Raw genomic sequence first — 10,267 nt, forward strand, 5'->3', positions numbered from 1 at the left:
TATTATTAGCTTATCTATTTAGTCCTTCATTAGAGTGAATCAGGTGAGTTGCTAATGGAACTAGACAAATTCATAAGAGGAGAGTGTTTACATGATTTCACTTGTGGTCCTGAAATCTGTTCTCAAGATATAAGGTTGTTTGTCATTGAATATTTGCAATACCGACAAACCCTGGAAAGGGAAGGTGAATATCATTTGCAGAATATCATTTGAGGCAGTGTAAGAATGTGCCTTGGGAAGTGTTTATGAAATGGTCTATTGAATGGGAGCCATCAAGGGGCTGAAAAGATCATATAGCCTGGGCTGTAGCAATGTGTTATCTGCTTAATCAGAAATCAGGTTGTTTGAAGTTGCCACATACAATAGAGGTTTGACACATGGGTCCTTGCCTATAAGTGAACATTTGCATTGGCCTGCACCCAGCTCAAACATTAAAAAAATCACAGGGACCTCCCTTTTTATTATTTTATAACCACATGATGGCAGCAGAGCAAAGAAAGAGGTTTCAATCACCACATGTCCAACAGTTGCATCTACTCACCCAGCATTGCATCTGAAATCAGCTAGAGCTAGTAGATTTGTCCACCTTTGTTGCATTCTACTTCTACTTTATTGATATTAGATGTTGAAATATTTCTTTATTGATTTGATTGCATTCAGCAAGAAGCATTAAGGAAGTCAGGAAATATAATCCTGATCTATTCAGCTTTAGCTGACACTTGACAACAGTAAATTTGCAATGATTTTATGTGGATATTATACTTTTAAGCTGTGTGCATAATTCAACACCTATGGCAGCAATATATTATAACCCACCTTAAAACTACACTAGTCTTAACCTGTCAAAAAGAGGTCTGGATTCTTGGGATCTTACTTTCCAAAAACATGCATAGTCAGTAGAGAGGCTCTGGACATTACACACCCCTGACCAGGAATAAGTTATAAGAAAATGGATGGATGGTCTTGAATGTACAATGACCTTTTCCAATATGGATAGCTGTAAATGTTCCAAATTTTTCAGCATTTAGCTAATTAGTTCATGGTTATGTGAGTCAGTGAATTAATCTTTAAAATATAGCTTCTAGTACATTGCTTGGATTGATTTAGGAGGATTACAGATACAGATTATGGCTGTAGTGTTGTGCATCCTTCCCACAAAGTTCAAAATGCCATTGTACAGCAAGTCTTGTGTATCTGATGTTTTTAATTAGGAACATGTTTTAACGTATAATGCAGTCAAAAAAAAATCTGTTATTTACAGTAGCTGTGGGTAAAGACAATTACAAATATGTTTTATGATAAATATAAATCCTTAGTTCCTTGCTTCAGTTTGTTTTGTTTTCACCTCTTCATCGTAGCTGAATTTAACTGTAATATTATATCTTAACATAAATTAGAAATTAAGGGGTTAGTTTTGGTTCGTTTGTGTTTTGTGATTTAAGGAATGTTTTGTTTTTTTGCAGTACTTGCTTGTTGATATCATAAAGTGATTTGGCAGAACTTCGTCACACGTGTCAGTAAGACATCACATGCAGAAACTAATGACATTATATAATGCAATCCAGATCTGATTAGTTCGGCTGCAGTCAGATGATAGTGATTCAAAATGTTTACTCTGGAGCAAACAAGTGCACTAAGTGTACGTAACACTATACCTGCATTTTAGGCAAGGTAACAAATTGTAATGTAAATAGTTGAACGTTGTAATAGACCTGTTTTAGAGCTGTGGTTTTATTCTGTTTTCTAAATAGAGATGCCTATTCCTCTGATACTTGTATGCTTATATACTGCACAATATGTTTCACTCAGTAGAATGGTGGACTGTATCTATAAAAAATGGATGAGAAAATAAGCATAAAATATATTTTTTCCAAGCAGTTTTGGATTATTTCTATGTACAAAGCATCTGGACTGTTCCAAAAGTAGAGAAAGAATATGATATGATAATTATAAAATCTTAGTACCTATCAGCACATGTATTTTGATGATTCATAACCAACCTTGCCAACATTTCTTTTTTTAGTTCATGTGTGTGGTCATGATTAATTATGCCAATAAAATATGTTCTTCCTGTAATTGCCCATCAAAACATAATGACTTTTGCTTTCTTTAATCTGTTAAAGAGATTCTGATTTATGTCATCATGCATCACAAATTGGGAAAGAATATTAACCTATAATTTGTTCCACTTCCCTTTACTACACTTTTAGTAGAGTTTTATTTATAAAGCATTTTTATAACAATCACAAAGCAACTTGACAACTTCTGCATTGCAAGCCCAGAACTCAAGCTTTGAATTTTGGTTGCTTCAGCCAAAAAATCCAATTTGCAACTGGGTTTATACCATAGATTTACTCATTAGGGGAGTTCCTAGGCATCAATCTGCAATGGTTTAAACACTCAAGGGCAGTTTCTTAAGCAAAGATTAAGCCTAGTCCTGTACTATACAGAATTCTGAAAGGATATTTTCTATTAAAATATTTTTTTTCTAGGACTAGGCTTAATCTAAATTCAGGAAACTAGAATTCTTGCATAGAAGTGAGATAATCTCACCTATTTTTCTTGCATAAGTTTATTAAACTGTATACAACACACATCCGCCTTGCTTCATGAGCTAAAATGACATAGTAAAATAAATAATGTGCTATAAATAATGCAAATGTATTGTATTAGGTATTGATGTATTATTATTTAAGGCCCAGTTTTCTCAGTACAGTTAGTATGCTGATTAGTGCTGAGACAAACCAAACACCAAAACAAAGAAGCTTTTCATCCTATAGAGGAGAGGAACATGACATTAGTAAGTGACTTTGCTTCACTTTCTTATCTAATTGTTATGTCAAGCTTTAATTGCATTTTCTGGTTGGGGGTATTTTCATGGTATGCTCAATAGCTTGCTCATTATTTGTCTTTTTACTGAATTAACACTGTGCAACAATACAATGCATTCATTATTGTATAGAGGAATGTTAACCTTCACTTTAAAGCACTTTTTTTTACATGTTTATGTGGGGGTGGGCTTTTTCTCATGTCCAAAGTGCTGTCTAGTTATGCTGAATAATAATTTTAAAACGTTAAATATTAAACATATGTGTATTAAAGCTTTAAACATTTTGAAATTATATATTAAGATAAAAAGGCTAAAAAATGAGTGGCCTTATCAAAGCCTGATTGAGATGCTGTGGCATGACCTTATACAGGATCTTAAGTTTATTTTAGTAAATGAGGACCAAAAAGAACAGCGTTTTTGATAATGGCATCTGTAATTAAAACATAGATATGACTAAAAATGCTTTTTCAAGAGGTTGAAATAATAGTTCACATTTTCTACATATGCTTAGTTTTGGGGTCATATTAAGGTGATTTTGTTTTGTCAGAAGTAAATGCCTTTCCCAAGTCGTGCACAGCTCAGATGTTAAACCTTGGACTGAATGGATAAGCTAATAAGGAAAATTACATTTTGCAGTTTCCGCCCTAATCACCATGTACCCATCGTAAGGGTTTGTGGCTGACTGCAACTTGTGACAGAGGATGAAGAGGGATCATGACTTGACAAACATGGCAGCATGTCTCTGGTATTGATACAATGTTACCTGGTAAAGATTACATAAAGTAAGAAATCCAGTTAGTAATAAATCAATAAATCAAAAATGGTAAAAAAAAATAAAAAAATCTTAATATTCATCTAAAATATTTATCTGAATATTTTAACTCTGTAATCTTTGGCTGGATTAAGGATATATTTCTCATTTAACATTGTATTGACTTTATTAAAAATGCTAAATATGCGAAATCCAAAGATCTGAAACGTGTAAATAACTGCTGATTAAAATGTTAAGCAGTCTCCCTGCACTGTCTGCATGTATCTGATGTGGTCTGTCCAGCTGCAGTGGTCAAATGTAGTTAAAAGTGGTTACATTCTCCCCAAAAATAGATACAATTGATTCAATTAGTGTACAGAGACGCCTCCAGGTCATGTTATGTAATGTTTGAGTTCTTGGGAAAATGTACCTTCACTTCACTGTTTGACCAGATTAGTATTTTTGCAGTCTCTCTCAAAGCTTTGCTGTAAACCAAAAACTTTGATAAAAAGGAAATCTTGCAATTGGTCTTCAAAATGTGTCAGAATATTATAATGAAGGAAGATGCTCCACAAGTATGTGCAATAAATATACAATTTATATTTTCTTCAACTAAATGTTAAGAAAACTGTCCTCTGTAAAGCTGACTTTTCTATAAAGCTGAATTACACTGACAAAAAAGATAAGAGCATGTGACCTGTGTTAGTGCTATAAAATAACTGGAAAGTATTTTTATATTTTTGTGTATTCCAGTTATTTTTGCTTCCCACTGTAAATATATATACAAAAAGATTTTTAATTGAATGTCTAGAGACTTTCAGTAACAAAGAAGCTTAAGAGAATTAGGATTATTCAGTACAGGAGCACTGCCCTATTGTCCTACAAAACATATCTGCCCTTATTTCATGCAGAATGTTTAATAATTTGCTTTTGATTTTATCTGTAATTTTCTTTAATTGCAGCACACTGTCCCGCTTGTTGAGACATTTTATCTTATTTCACACTGCTGGAGTTTTTATGTATGCAATGTTTAAATTAAACTGTAATTAAATCTGCATTATTATAAATTAAATTATTATCTGAAGGAAATTAAATAATCAAACATTCAAGTTTCTGTAATTTACTCAGGTTGTTGATTTATTCTATCAAATTAGTTTGAACATCTGGAACAATTAAATGTGAAAAGTGTTTTTTACAACACTGTATTTACTGTTTGTCTATGCTGAGGTAGACATGAGCATGTCTTGCTACTGTGTGCAGTGCTTTTTAATGTGTGTAATGTATGGAAAAAAACATCAGCTGTTTTGGGTTAGCCAAGCTGTGAGTTGTGACTTAAATTAACTGATTGCATTAACTAAGTATGGGATCCACCAGAGCACAGCCACACTACTGATTCAGTCACTTTTATTGGATTAACATTTATGTTTGTCATGTGTTTTGAAATGTCTCTTCAGCCCAGTGCTGACTTCAACTGTTTCTCTATCAAACAGAATCCTCAGCCTCAGGTAATGGCTAAAACTGATGTAGATACTTTAGTTAGTTTGAAGAGGACTTTATACTGAGGTTAATATCAATATCCACAAGTCTGTTTTTTATAATTTTAAGCTGCATCTCCTGATGACACAAGTTTTGAAATGCACACTTTGATTGTGTACTTAAAATTATAGTAAAGCCCTGCTATAGAACAGAACATTCTGGAGTGGATGCACATTAGTCCAGAGTCACCACGCCCAATGCCAAGCATCGGATAAAGGGGAATAAATCGTTGAGCCGTAAAGTTGTAGAACTGTGTTCTCTGGAATAATGAAGCTCCTTCTAAAACATTAGGGTATGGGTGAGTTGGAGTGGTGTTTGTCATTCAGAACTAATTACCCAACATCAATACATGACATATGTCATGTCTTTGTTTGTTATATTCAGTAATGAGTGCTAATGTGCAGTTTATGCACTCTTTTGGAGTGTTGTTATACATAAAAACACAAATAAAAGAACAAAACAGACTTATGTTGTGTGGGAGATTTCTTTATTAATAATTTAGTGGTTTTCACCAGAGGAGGATGGGACCCCTATGTGAGTATCGCTTCTTCTTAAGGTTTCAGCCTCCAGCATTGAGGCAGTTTTTGGCCATTGGCTTGTGGCTGTGGGTTTTAGACAAAGACGCCTGCTATCACCAATTAAGCCCTTCATCCAAAAGTGCTAGGTCAACCATTTAACCCCTACTAGAATTAGTAAATTTTGTTTACTATTTTACTATTTTCTTATTCTATTTTATAGATATTATTTCAAGTGCCTTCTTGAATAAATAAATAGATGTATAAATAAAGCACATTTTACAAGGTAAAGGTAAAAAAAAAAAAAAAAAACTGAAAGGGCCGCGAGATGCTTTATGACATCAGTAAAAAAAGGTAAAAGAAAAAGTAATTATTCTGCTTTAATGTGTATGGGTAATTCTCACAGTAATGTTCCATAATTTAGCAGAGGCTGTTACTGCAGCAGAGTAGAGGATAATTTGTTTTCAGTCTCCTTCATTTCAGAAGAAAGAAGGTTACACAGCTGGAGCACCTGGACCTTCAACCTCATATCTGAGACAAAGTTTTCCAGTCAACATGGTACATGTGCAGTGGCTCCGCTAGCTCATATTTCTACACGCAGCCCATGTTATTTTTCTTTTCCTGTGAAATAGAGGTTGTAAGTGTGTCCTGACCTAAATGTCCTGTTTTCATTTCCCCACAGGGATGGTGGTGGCCTTGAATTCCAACTCCAACCCAAAAGCTCTGATGTGCAGCTTGTCAGGATTTGGTACATATTTCATCATACGTTTCACACTGCTGTGATTTGTTTCCTGCTAGATTAGGAATAATGTCAAAAGGCCCCCAAGCAGACTAAGCAGATGACACACATCAGACTTTCCCAGCTGTCACACTTGACTTATGTGCATCTGATTTAATCTAACACTGTCTTTTTTTTACTAATTGAGCAAAAAAAAATGTGAAATAAATATGTTGCCAAATAGTTTTTTTTTTTACACAATTTATACTGAACTCAACTAGACTACAACCTTATAGGGCTAAAATAAAATATCCTTAAAAATACCTGACAGGTACATATTACTTTAAAATACTGCTGAGTGCCGTGCAGCCCCACTGATACTGAAAGCCCAGTTCCTAACCCACAAACATATTATGTGTATTTATGCCTTATCAGTACTTCTGATTAGATGATGATTTAAGCCCTTGTCTAAAAGGTCAGAGTTTTCAGGAGAGGATTGAATATGTCTTCAATATGAATATTGAATTATCAGAGTCCCTAAAGCATGAAGAACATAAGAGAAGCATTACAGGCCATTTTGTGGGAGGTTGTTTACCACGCTCGTGATGCTCAGTTCACATGGCCTTGTTTAATCTCAAAATTACATTATAATGAAGTCTGTTTCTCTCCAAAATAACATTTGACCAGTCACTTGATCTCAATTCATTCTGTGTCCAGGCTATCACGGCTCCTTTTTTCAAATGTTTGCTTTTTCTTACTAAAGTTCACCGTCAGGATTTTTAGCCCGGCGATGCCTGTTCTTCCTAGTGCGGGAGAGACCACCGACCAATTGAGTTCGACCCTTAGTGTGTGAGAGCAGGCACGAAGTGGCACCCATAATGGGACTCATTTGCCAGAGATTAATGAAATCAGCAGTCCCTTCACACAGAGCCATTACATAATTTGTTTACCACAGCTATTTCTAGTGATCACCCTTTTTACTCCAACTGTACAGCTGAAGAAAGTTCTCATTAAAATGACTCACAAATAGGAGAGTGCGTGAAGTAAAAATAAACTGTTATTTACACATGTAAAGTCTTGGTGTTTAAATATTTTAAATTTGTCTTTGACTTTCCATTTAACATGCATCCAAGCTCATATGTCCACATTGATTCTTCAAAAACACCAATGCATCAAAATATGGGGTATGTCAAAAATGCTTACTAATTATTAATGCTAACTAGTTTTGAGAATGAAGTATGCTGTATATAGATTAATGTGTCAAAATTCAGTATACTCAGAAACCCAAGATATACTCTATATTGTCAAATATATTTGCTCTTCCATCCAACACATTGAACTCAGGTTCCACTTCTATGGTCACTTTTATGGCCACAGGTGTATAAAATCAAGCACCTACGCACGCAGACTGCTTCTCCAAAGATTAGTGAAAGAATGAGTCGCTCTCAAGAGCTCAGTGAATTTCAGCATGGTACCATAGGATAGGATGCCATCTGTATCTAAGCCTTACATCAACAAGCATAAAACAGGCATGTTGCAAAGACACCATTAACTGTCTAGTAAGAGCTGAGTATCTAAATTCTTTTAAATCTGCTTAATTGCTGGCTGCTCTTTATGGTTCTGTATCTACAGGTGCTTTCAATGCCTGATTAAAACTTGTGCTCTTCGGAGTGGTAATCTTTAAGGGGTTGAATAATTTTGTTAATGAGGAAATCAAAAAAAGGACGTTTGGTGGTGTATTAGAAAAAAATATGTAATTTAAGTTGCATTTGTCTATTATACAAGTTGTTAATTGATCTGATTGTGAACAAGATAAAAAAAGAAATGTTACATTTGCTAAAAATCTTTACTGCAGCGGGAGTTGAATAATTTTGAACACAACTGTAAGTGCAAAAAATGTTGAATACTTTAGTATTTCCACTTTAGTGTAGTGCATAAAGAAAACCTCAACGTCTGCTCAAGTCACTTTTTTGACAAAGCATTTTACTTTTACTCAACTCTGGGTCTCTATTACTTTATACATCTCTGTCAATAGAGTGCTATGCACTTCAGCATTCACTGAATCATTTTACATTGACAGAGTGAGTTGCTTTTTTTTTACTCTGTTATAATAGCATTGACAATTGACTGTGGAACATTTAGTAGTGAGTAGTGAAATGACTGGACCTGTTGTACAGGAGGCATCCTATTGAGCTCCTGAGAAGATCCCATTCTTTCACTATATTGTATTATAAGATAAGTTGAGCAGACAGAACATTAAATATCTTGGGACAGTACTGTCGGTAATCAAAAAAATCATTAAGTTTTCATTAGCATTTTCCATAATGTTGGAAGTTTTTCTGATTTAGGGTTGTAACTATATGGTTAGCATAGTAAAACCAAATCAAAACGCCAAATGGAAATAGAGAAACTACTCAGGTCTGGAACAGAAATCTGGAATAATCACAAAACTGCTGTGGCTACGACAGCTAGTGAACTTTCAGTAAGGTTTTTGGATAACAATGCCTTATGGCTTCCTATTATAACTAGGGCTCACATCAAGATGGCGATTACCGAAAACTACCCAAAAGCCTCTAGCCAACCACATAAAAATGTCCATGAGAACATAAAAAAAACTCAAAATTAATAACTCTTAACAAAACAACTAAAAAATAATTTCCTTGTAACAAAATACAACCCTTTATTGTCACAATACTATAATAAAAGTAGAGAAAATGTTCCTACTGTTTTAAACAAAGAATACTTTGATTCCACAGTCTATTTTTTCATGTTAATGTTATGTTCCAGAGAAAAAAAATTACAGGGAATTATATATAAAATATAATGGACGTACACTATACAGCTCTGAAAAAAATAAGAGACCACTTAAAAATGATGAGTTTCTTTGATTTTACCAAATTAAAAACCTCTGGAATATAACCAAGAGAAAGATCACAAGACATCAAACCAAGCTGAACTACTTGAATTTTCGCACCAGGAGTGGCATAAAGTTGTTCAAAATCAGTGTGTAAGACTGGTGGAGGAGAACATGCCAAGATGCTTTAAAACTGTAAATACGAACCAAGGTTATTCTACCAAAGATTGATTTCTGAACTCTTACAATTTTATGAATATGAACTTGTTTTCTTTTGCATTATTTGAGTTCTAAAAGCTGTTCCTTTTTCTGTTATTTCTGCCATTTCTCATTTTCTGCAAATAAATGCACTAAATTACAATATTTTTATTTGGAATCTAGGAGGAATGTTTTCTGTAGTGTATAGAATAAAACAGCAATGTTCATTTTACTTCAACATATACCTATAAATAGCTAAATCAAAGAAACTGATTCAGAAACTGAAGTGGTCTCTTATTTTTATTTTATTTTATGCACAATACATCAAAACACTTAAGAATTAGGAGTTTCTTTGATTATACCAAATTGAAAACCTTTGGAATATAATCAAGAGGAAGATTGATAATCACAAGCCATCAAACCAAGCTAATCTGCCTGAATTTTGCACCAGCAGTGGCATAAAGTTATCCAAAAGCAGAGTGTAAGACTGGTGGAGCAGAACATGCCAAGATGCATGAAAACTGTGATTAGCTGTCTGTTACGTTTTTTTTTTAGAGCTGTATATTGGCAGAAGTAATAGTTCACTTTTGTTAGCATTAAAATAAGTAAATCATCTGCAGTGTAGTGCTAATTATAGGCTATATAGAAGCTGCTGCAGAGCATCTCAGTGTATGGAGTTTGTAGGATCTGTTTGAAGGTCTAAAATAGACTAACTGCTTTCAGTAATTATCTGGAAGCTTTGTCCGGACAGTGCAGGCCCACACCTCCGTTTCTCCGCAGTCATCCCGGGACGGTCACCCTCTCCCCCCTGCTGGTGTGTTGAGGCGGGTTCAGGCCTGGGCATGTGATAGTGAGGAGGGGAGGA

Source organism: Astyanax mexicanus, chromosome 14, assembly GCF_023375975.1.
Source record: "Astyanax mexicanus isolate ESR-SI-001 chromosome 14, AstMex3_surface, whole genome shotgun sequence".
Taxonomy (NCBI): Eukaryota; Metazoa; Chordata; class Actinopteri; order Characiformes; family Acestrorhamphidae; genus Astyanax; species Astyanax mexicanus.